At 39.1% G+C, this 10,935-nt stretch overlaps 1 pseudogene; it reads left to right on the top strand.

Annotated features, from left to right (window-relative positions):
- Positions 1-1,123: 1,123 nt before the first annotated feature.
- Positions 1,124-3,519, top strand: LOC107726292 (membrane-spanning 4-domains subfamily A member 4A-like; annotated as a pseudogene).
- The last annotated feature ends 7,416 nt before the right edge of the window (positions 3,520-10,935 follow it).

Here is a 10,935-nt window from a genome sequence, read left to right as displayed (position 1 = left end):
GCACACTGTATGTACAGTGAATTTTTACACATACAGTACATGTAGGTGTGAGTGCTATGACAAACTCCTGTGCACTCCACTGCACAATGAACAAGGAAAAGACACAAGACAGTAGTGTTTTACTTTTGTCATATCAGCGTGTAGTTTGGCATGTATATGGCTAATCATTTGATGTTTGTGTGAAGAGTTACTACGCAAAACATTATTTTTATGAGTTAAAATAGTTTTGAAAGAAGTGTTTGTTTTTGCAAGAGATGCGTAAGGTTTCGCATCTTGTGTGCATTTTTTGTGGTTTTGTGTTCAGTTTAGAGTCCATAGTTTCAGAAATTGGAAGCAATTAAAAAAAAAAACTGTAATCAAAGATATTTTTGCCATCAGTCACTATTTTAGGGGGAAGGGTATCAACATAATCCTTAAAAGTATTACGCAAACTCGTATGACTCAAGCTCCTCCTTAGCGGTTCTTCACAGTCCACACACACAAAGATACATCAGAAGAGTTATCAGACATCCATCAACACAACTCATTTCACTTCAGGTAAAAATGTTCAATGATCATTTTAATTATAAAGCCTATATTTATTTTGATATACATAATTTAAAAATAACCATCATCTTTTGACTTTTGTGATCTTTCGATTGTTTTACTGTAAGTTGTTTATTTATTGTTATACTTTGATACATAAAATTCCATTTAAAGGTTTTGAGATTTGATTGGGCATTCGGCTACAAAAATAGTATTAATATAATTCATAACTTTAAAAATGTTTATAATCAAATGAAATGTGCAATAATACAAAATATTTGTGAAAAATGTACATTTTACATTCTGATCTTTCAGAAGAGGAAAAACTCCAAAGGCATCCTTGTCAAAAATACCATATGTATTTACATGTACTACTACTGATTATCCCAGACAATCAAAAGATTATTATATGAGTAGCCTATACATACATTACCTGACGGTATTGAAAATTGAACCCGCAACCTTTGGGTTACAAGTCCAACTATCTAACCATTAAGCAACAACTGCCCCAAAAATCTCTACTAATAAGATTATTAAATCATATTATTAATGAATGATTAATGATTAATTACAGGTCAAATCCAAAAGTCTTCTTAGAATGGAAAACAGCAAAGTCATCGCATCTGACAAAGCTACAGTTATCATCCAAGTAAATCCACAGGTGGCACAAGATACTGTTATTTGTGATGATGGACAACAGGCCAGAGGAGCATATCACAATACAGCTCTTAAAGGATTTTTCAAAGCACAACCAAAGGCACTGGGGGTAATGCATTTTATGATTTCTTCTAGATCACTTAAAATGAGAGCAGTCTTTTGTCATAAGACATTTTGCAAAGATGTGTGCTGGTCTGATTCCCTTCAGCGCATTAAACATCAATATATCTTATATTTTTGTGTTTCCAAACATAAATGTTATGCCATTATGAATAAAACACATCTGCTCTCTAGACTGTACAGATATTAACTGGAGTGATGGTCTTCTTACTTGGTATTGTGCTCTCTGTAAGTTTAGCCAGATTTGGTAGTATTTCTGTCTTTAGCGGCATCACCTACTGGGGATCTTTCATTGTAAGTTTCATTTAATGGTTTTGCTTGATTTCCCTTTTAATTGTAATTTCCACAATTAACTTCTAATATGTTACATGTTTTACATGTCCAATGTTTCTTTCTCAGTACATCAGTACTGGCTCTCTGTCTGTTGCTGCGCAGAATAAACTTCATCCGTGTGTGGTATGTACATATAATGTGCTGAACTCTTCTGTCACTTCTTGATCCTTATTTGTACATCATTACATTGCTCAACTAACTGTTGTGCAATTTAAATCACCACAAGCTGTCAACAGATGAGCAGCAGTCCAGAAATCATCATCTGTCAGCAGTAAAACTCTCACTGTATCTTTAGATTGGTAAAAGATTCTCTGATCAAGATTTGCATCAGATACACAACTGACCTTGCCTAATTCATATTCAATAGTTATAAGCACAAAGCCCTTTCAATCATCTGTTCTTTAAGTAAAGACTGTATGCAGTCAGATACAATGGGGCTATAGGGTAAATGACCACTGTGATTTTTTTCATCCTTAAGCAGAAAAATAGCAACAAATACCACCACAGTATTTCTCTATATCTACTTTTTTAAAATTTAATATAGCTGCATTTATATTTACTTGATTTTAAACAAAAAATATTTATTTTCACACAAATTATGTTGCTCATATGTTCATGAACAAAAAAGATCACCATATATTTTGGGAATAAAAAATACCTCAGTGTTCTGAAACTGGTATATTACTACAAGAGAAAGACCTGTTAGTACAGCCAGTAAGAAACAAACTGTGTAGCTGTTGTTGCTTCTGGGACATTAATTTCAGCTTTTTTTTTAGCACAATGAGACATTTATCCTTAACAGATCAAGATATTGGACTAATTATTACTTTACAGAGTTGTACAAGTGTATTCCATTAAAATTCTTGTCTTGTTAAATGCTTTTCTTCCTGTAGGTGAAAGCCTCTCTTGGAATGAATGTGATCAGTGCCATAACTGCAGCGATATCCATTCTTCTGATGGGCATAGAAATAGGAACTTCCCCAAGGTCACATCAAAATTGCAACTATGAAAGCTACTACAATTATGACTGTATAAAATCTCAGGTACTAAATGTACAATGTGCAATATTTTGTTTTAATGTTTTTTAATTCGTTTTTAGCTATTTTATTCACTTAAAACTTCTCCCAAAATGAAGATTCTTTTATCATTTACTTTTAAGTCATTACATTGAAAATCTTGACATAAACCTCAGTTTGTTCCTCACAAAGATATTGGATGCTTTAAAATGATTTGGAATTGCATTAAAGAAATCTTTAAAATATCTTCTTTTGAAGAAAAAAAATCATAAAACGACAAGAAGGTGAGGAAATAATGACAACATTTTACTTATTAACAACTTATATCCTGATTTTTTAGATATACCCTTATCATCAGAATAAACTCAATATAACTGCTGGGATGTTATTTGTGGAACTGCTTTCATATATGGGCATGTTGAATGTGTTTATTTAGGTATATGATCTGGGGATCACTGGAATATTGCTGGTGTTCTCCATCCTTCAGTTCATCATCTCCATCTTTATCTCAGGATTTGCCTGCAAAGCCACCTGCAATACTGACTCTACAGTGGTTAATGTGGCACTAAACCAGGTAAATGATTTAGTGGCGATGATGTAGTTGCTATATGCTTTTTTTGGTGAATCTTGTTAGTCTCTTGTGTACTAACATATCTTGTCTGTTACTTCCCAGGGATACTGAGCCACAGTGAGGAGATCCTATCATCCAAAGGTTGCAAGGAATTAATAATTACTTTTTTTGTGTGTGAGAGAATAAGAGAATACATATTTTATAATTATTGTAAAATTGACCTCCAAACCCTGACCAAACACACATGAAGCTAATGAATCAATCAAGCTAGTCTTCAGGATTTCTTTCTTTTTTTTTTTTTGTATGATGCAAACAAGGAATGTTTTAATATTTACATGTGACAAATAGGTCACAAAAATGTATTAGTCTTCAGGATTTCTAAAAAAAAAAAAATGACAGGCAGGTGAGTTGATCAGGGTTGGAGCTAAACTCTGCAGGACCATACACCTCAGAGTTGTATGGCCAGAGTTGTCAACCACATATTTACATTATTTTTAAAGCCAACATGATTGGACTGATATATGAGTCTTTTAAATAAAGGTGACTACTTCAAATATCCTCAATCCTGCAATGTTTGTCTGCCATTATTTCTGTGACGTAGCTATGTCACCATTTAATACATTTGCACAATACCCACCTGCTGGCTACTGCTGGCCCTCAAACAAAGGTAGTTTTAACCCCTTCCACTCTGGGGCATATTTTGAAATTCTGCCTATATTTTACACACCCCATTTTAAATGTTCACCATACACACATACAGTGAAAGACATACAATGTTGGTGGCAATGTACAGAAAACCTTCAAACTAACAAAATCAGATTTCAATACGTCATAAATAATGTTATATGCATTTAAAATATTATAATAAACATTAAAATAGGCGCTTTTTGACTTTTTTTTCCCCTCCAGAGTCCTGTTTTCAAAGTCTGCTATTCAGGTTCTGGGTGCTCTAGGGACCTGTTGAATATACTTTGTTTGATTCTCCTAAGTGGCTGAATATAATAGAAAAAGATAATTTCTCCTCTATCATCTTCTAAATAGGAGTTATTGAAATATAACTGAAGGGAGGCGAATTGTCCTATTTAGCATCTACAAGTGTCCTTTGCAATAACAGGCTTTATAAACTTCATTACCCCCAAGAATCTAATTTTCTATATGCTATAGCAGTTTTCTTGATTATTGCTTCATTTTCTTCATTTGTATCTTTGTCTCTGAGATGCACATCAAGTAATATGCAAAAATGGCATAAAAGAATGAGACCAAATATCATTTTTGTGTTTTACACAATTTTATTTTCCTTTCAGGAGACACAAGACTCTTTAACTTATAAAATGTATGTGTTCTATTACAGTATAAAACATGTTCCACATCCTCCAAATTTGTATCATTTCACTTCTGTGCATCACTAGGATTTTGTCCCCTATGTTGAGCATCACCTTCCTCTGGCTTGCCTCCTGGAAATGTGAGGCCCCTCTGTGCCAACCACTGGTGGTGCATAATCTTAATCAGAAACTGAAACAAAGAAATCAGTTTTTTTGTACACAGTTGTTTGCACTGAAATAATATCTATTTCACAATGTCAAAACATAAATTCACTCAAATTACAAATTTATTCTATTTATTTATATTATTAACGCAGTTTCAACATATTTTGTCAAATAACAGGTTACTGGCTTAGTTGCTGTGCTTCTACATTTCAAAATAACAATTCTATCAAATAAATGCATATTATCATTGTAAATACAGTAATATCTGAGCTTACCAGTCCTGTCCTCTCCTATCCCTTGGGAAAAGCGAGATCAGTTTTTCTCTGAGACATAACATGTCGTCGATGCATCATCAGTTTCGCATTTACTTTCTTCTAAGATGGCTTCTATCGGTTCAGTCGACGCTTTTCCCTCTCCAGTTGCCATTTTATTAACCAAAAAAGAAAAAGAGTTGATATTATCCCACCCCTGCCTCACTGATTTGTTGAATTTCTCGGCTTCAGATTGGACTACAAACTTGATTGTTTGTGACAGAGAAAGAAAGTAAAAGTTATTTATATTTATTTTTTCTCTCTTGATGCACATGTTACATGCATTATATGTATCATAATTATTTAAAATTTATTCTGACAGTGTCAGTCTCTGCAGCCCATCGATGAGTTCCTCCTCTTCATGGTCCACCTTTCAGTCGGTCTTCCACAGAGAGATCTGGCCTTACACAAAACCCTTGGGATGGATTAATTAGTTTTTATTTGAACAGACTGTAAAATAAAATGTAAATTGAATATAATGTAAATGTAAATATGTAATATAGCTGCAAGCAGCGATTATCTGGGTTCAAGCACTTCAAGGCATTTAAGCACATATGAAAGAAGACATTACATATTATTTAGTAAGCCTGTGTCCACCTAAATCAATGATGAAATAAAGCATTTTTGGCAAAGCCAGGTTATTTACCATAGAAAAATGTTGATATTTAACGTTTATGACTGTTATAGTGCCACCTGTGGTCTGATCTCTATAAAATGTTGCGTGCTTATTTAGAATCAACTGGCGCATGTGCTCACATAGTTTTGTGAAATTTTGAGTTTTCATTTAGGCTTTATAGGCTTTTGGGTATCTTTAAACACACCCCTTTTCTAAACGACCCCCATTATAGCTACCAAAAGGGTAAAGTTCAACATTTTTTTTATAATTATTGACCTAGAGAGTCCAGAGAATTTTACTGCAGTGGTTTTTTCGAGATTGACGATTGTCTCCGATCAAATGCATTTGGTCTATTGTGAGCCAAGGATTCCAAAGACATAAGGCATTTGAGCCTGCGACTAACGATTTAGGAGTTATGAGAGATTTCATAGTTTTGATTGCTGTAGCGCCCCCTTCAGGCCAATTGGCTTGCGAGCCTTGGTGACATGTAGACAGTGTGAGTACTACCATCCCTCCAAGTTTCAAGTCTCTACGACTTACGGTTCGGTTTGCCTAATCAGTTTTACGTGGAGATTACTGATCTTTGGCCATTCTAACAATTACAATAGGGTTTCTTGCTCACCAGTTTAATCTAAATATGTAAATATAAGATACTTTGATACCATGTAAACATGTAAATATAAGTAACTTTGTTACTGTAACATAAGGCATAAAGACGGAGTAGTGGATCCAAATGCAGGCTTTTATTCAACAGAGTGGTCAAACAGGCAGGGTCAAAAAACAGCAAACGAGACAAAAGAGTACTCCAATAAACAGGCGAAGGTCAGGGCAGGCAACAAACAATCAGATACAAGGAGCAGTCCAGGGTGAAAAACAGGGCAAGGCAGCAAGGCAACAAGGAACAAGGAAAACACAGGAAACACGGGAACGCTACAGGTTAGACAATACTGAGCCATGAATGAATGAAATACCAAGCTTTAAATAGGGTGAGACTGATGGAGGTAACAAGACACAGGTGAATGCAATCAGTGATGATGAGTCCGGCAAAGGATTATAGGAAATGTAGTCTGTGAGAGTGGCAAGAGTTAGGGGTGGAGTGCCCTCTGGTGGAGTTCATGGGCACTCCAGCTGTAGATCGTGACAGAGCCCCCCCTTAAGGAGCGGCTTCCAGATGCTCCCAAACGAGAACAGAAATGAGTCCAGGAGGGAGGTGGAGCGGAGGCGGAACAGGGGGAGGGATGGAGGGCCAGGTCCATGTGGAAGTGGGGGAACTGGGGACTGAGGCAAAGCCGGCGAAGCAGGGTGCCAGGGCGGAGCCGGCAGAGCAGGAAGCCAGGGCGGAGCAGAAGACCACCAGGGCAGAGCAGACAGGACTGAAGATCCCCACGGCGGAGCAGAAAACCACCACAGCAGAGCAGATGGGATCGAAGACCCCCACGGTGGAGCAGACGGCCACCACAGCTGAGCAGATGGGACCGAAGATCACCACAGTGGAGCAAATGACTACCAGAGTGGAGCTGATGGAGCAGGGAACCACCACGGTGGATCAGGCTGGACTGGAATAAAAAGCACAGAGAGGTTATCAACGGCCTCTGTGGCCAAAACAGGACAGGCAGAGAGTTCATAGACGGCCTCTTTGGCTATGACAGGACAGACAGAGAGTTCATAGACGGCCTCTTTGGCCGTGACAGGACAATCAGAGAGTTCCCAGTAAGCCTCCTTGGCCGTGACAGGACAATTAGAGGGTTCACAGGCGGCCTCTTTGGCCACGGCTGGACTGGCAGAGAGTTCAAAGGCGGACGCTGCTGCCTCTGAAGGTTCTGGAGCAGAAGCCGCCATCTCTGGAGGAGCTGGAGCGGACATTGCCGCTTTGGGAGGTTCTCTAGCGCAAACCACCACCTTGGGAGGAGCAGGACTCACTAGAGTCATTGGAACAGGGAACGGCACTCCTGGCCGTAATGAGGGAACTGGAGTCATTGGAACAGGAAACGGCAATCCTGGCCATGACGAGGGAGCTGGAGCAGACTCAAGGACTGGAGCGGGCTCTGGAGCGGACTCAGGGACTGGAACGGACCCCACCGCCTCGGGAGGTTTTGCCTCTGGGGGAACTGCGGTGGTGTGTGTAGCCCAAACACATAGAATGGCGACTGCCATTACAGGGAGCACTAAGTCCAGGGGAACAGTGTCTGTGAGGACCAGTGCTGAGCCCTTGGGATGCCCGCTGCTCTGGCCGAAACCAGCGTTAGATCCTCCACACTGGATGCCAGTCTCGGATGCCTTGGGACTGACCTTGAGGCACTGGGCATGGTCGACATGACATGAAGAGACACTGGAATGGCGGCCATGACGGGACGAGACTGTGGAACAGCGGCCATGACGGGACGAGACTCTGGAACAGCGGCCATGACGGGACCAGACTCTGGAACGGCAGCCATGACGGGACGAGACTCTGGAACAGCGGCCATGACGGGACCAGACTCTGGAACGGCGGCCATGACGGGACAAAACTCTAGAACGGCATCCATCTTGTAGAGAGACTCTGGGTTGGCGGCTATCTTGTGTAGAGGCTCTGGTTTGACAGCCACTGGACTGGGGAGTGCTGAGAGCACAGGAGTGGCGACCACCAGAGTTGAAGGTGTATTGATCTGGGATCAAACAAGCTCCACAACTGCCAGAGCTTGTCCGGCAAAGAATTATAGGAAATGTAGTCTGTGAGAGTGGCAGGAGTCAGGGGTGGAGTGCCCTCTGGTGGAGTTCATGGGCACTCCAGCTGGAGATCGTGACAGTTACAGTGTAATGGTTAGGTAAAATACTAATACACTAAATACTAATAACTGTGATAGTGTAATGGACTTGAAGGACTGATAGGTAAAGCAGCTCGCTGGTGACAACACTATAAAGCATTCTCTTGAGACAAAAAACAAAGGTATAGGGTAAACTGACCATTAAAAAAAAATGTTGCATACGTTATGATTGTGTTTTGTCTTTTTTCTGCAAGGCCTAATCATATAGGCATGTTATATATTATGAATGTAGCAAGATATGAAAAGAGTATATAACAATATTAAGTCAAGTCAAGTCAAGTCACCTTTATTTATATAGCGCTTTTAACAATACAGATTGTGTCAAAGCAACTGAACAGCATTAATTAGGAAAATAGTGTGTCAATAATGCAAAATGACAATAGTAAACACTAATTTTCCAGTTAAAGACAGTTCATCATTGAATTCAGTGATGTCATCGAATACGATAGGGGATATATTCACACGTTATATAAACGAAAATGATGGTGTATAAAATTGATTTTAAAATAGAAAATTAGACGACAAAGAATTAACTTGACGGAGCTCAAACTCAAAACACACGGTAGCAACAAACAGATAGTGTGATAGTGATAGTAATATTAGACTTTGACACATTTACATTCTTCTCCTACCTTATCGTCTCAGCGAGTTTCTTTTCTTTCAGGCTTGCATACAGGACCACCATCCCACTGACAGGCCCTGGTTTGACTCCCTAAGCATACCAATGGGGCATGTTAATATCATTAATCAAAGTTTATGAATTATACATGTCATTCATTAAAGTATTTGATAATTCTCTTAAATTTACCATTGTTCTAGGTTTGTGCCAGCTCTGCTCCATTTTAGTGCAGCTCTGTACAGGAGGAACTGCTTTAAATTCTCAGTTCTGAATAGTGTGCTGTCTGGTACAGTGCTGCAACGATATGGATGCACACTGCTGTCCCAGCAACACAAGAACAAGAGGCTGGGAGTCCTTTAAAACAACCTGAAGATTACTAAATTGGGTTACATACTGAATTGAATTCAGATGCATTTTGAATTACTTTAAGTTGGTTTTTAATGGTTACATTGTATATTAAAATATTTTAAAATTTAATTAAGAATTAATAGTCTATGTAATATTACAAACATTCAATATAAAAAGTGTTCAGTAATATTTGATAGGATATCCCTATCCCTTAACCATTTCTGATCTTGTTTGCTTTTTTACTGAACAGCTTCAGCATGTTTGTGTTATATTAAATGTTATATTAAATGTAAACAATCTTTTTTTAATTTATTTTTTATTAAGCTTCAGGGTACAGATGATAAAATAACTGAAAATATAAGTATGAACTGTCCGAATTAAGGTGTATTACGATACATGGCAATCTAAAAATGGGAACAGTTTAAAATACTAAAATACTTATGTCAAGTGAAGATGTTCCTATCACAGCAAACACTTATCAGAGCCACATGAGAGATGCAAACAAACATGGATTACCAGGAGCTCTGTTGTTATTGCTACTATCACTAGGAGTCATAAAAACTTGAGGTGAATGGCGTTTAAAGTTAAACTCTAAGTGCTGATCAAATCGGCGTAAATGTCTGAAGTATGGTAATGCATATTTGGCGTGCTGTCCGGGGAAGGGCTCTGGGATCAAACAAGCTCCACAACTGCCAGAGCTTGTCCGGCAAAGAATTATAGGAAATGTAGTCTGTGAGAGTGGCAGGAGTCAGGGGTGGAGTGCCCTCTGGTGGAGTTCATGGGCACTCCAGCTGGAGATCGTGACAGTTACAGTGTAATGGTTAGGTAAAATACTAATACACTAAATACTAATAACTGTGATAGTGTAATGGACTTGAAGGACTGATAGGTAAAGCAGCTCGCTGGTGACAACACTATAAAGCATTCTCTTGAGACAAAAAACAAAGGTATAGGGTAAACTGACCATTAAAAAAAAATGTTGCATACGTTATGATTGTGTTTTGTCTTTTTTCTGCAAGGCCTAATCATATAGGCATGTTATATATTATGAATGTAGCAAGATATGAAAAGAGTATATAACGAAGTATGGTAATGCATATTTGGCGTGCTGTCCGGGGAAGGGCTCCGAGCTCGGGAATGGCCCGAACGTAGAGTACACCCCAAAAAGCAATTGAGCAAAGGACAGCCGCCAGACTAAGGACAGCATTTGGCGGGAGGTCGAGACTCATGGCGTCGGACTGCTAAGCCTCGCCGACCGTCGAACGGAAAAGTAAAGGTTGTCTGGCCGGGAGGCTCTCGCCGACATCCGACGGGAGCTCAATACTCACAGCATCAGACAGGTAAACCTCGCCGATCATAGAAAATGGAAAAGGTAAGGATGTCTGGCCGGGAGGCTCTCGCCGACATCTGACGGGAGCTCAATACTCACGGCATCGGACGGGTAAGCCTCGCCGAACGTAAGACGGAAAGGTAAAGCTGTGTGGCCAGGAGGCTCTCGCCGGCATCCGCCGGGAGCTCAATACTGACG

The sequence above is a fragment of the Sinocyclocheilus rhinocerous genome, unplaced genomic scaffold, assembly GCF_001515625.1.
Source record: "Sinocyclocheilus rhinocerous isolate Xijiao unplaced genomic scaffold, SAMN03320098_v1.1 scaffold486, whole genome shotgun sequence".
In the NCBI taxonomy this organism is placed as follows: Eukaryota; Metazoa; Chordata; class Actinopteri; order Cypriniformes; family Cyprinidae; genus Sinocyclocheilus; species Sinocyclocheilus rhinocerous.
The sequence above is the reverse complement of the archived record's forward strand: the minus strand, read 5'-3'. Positions and strand labels throughout refer to the sequence as shown.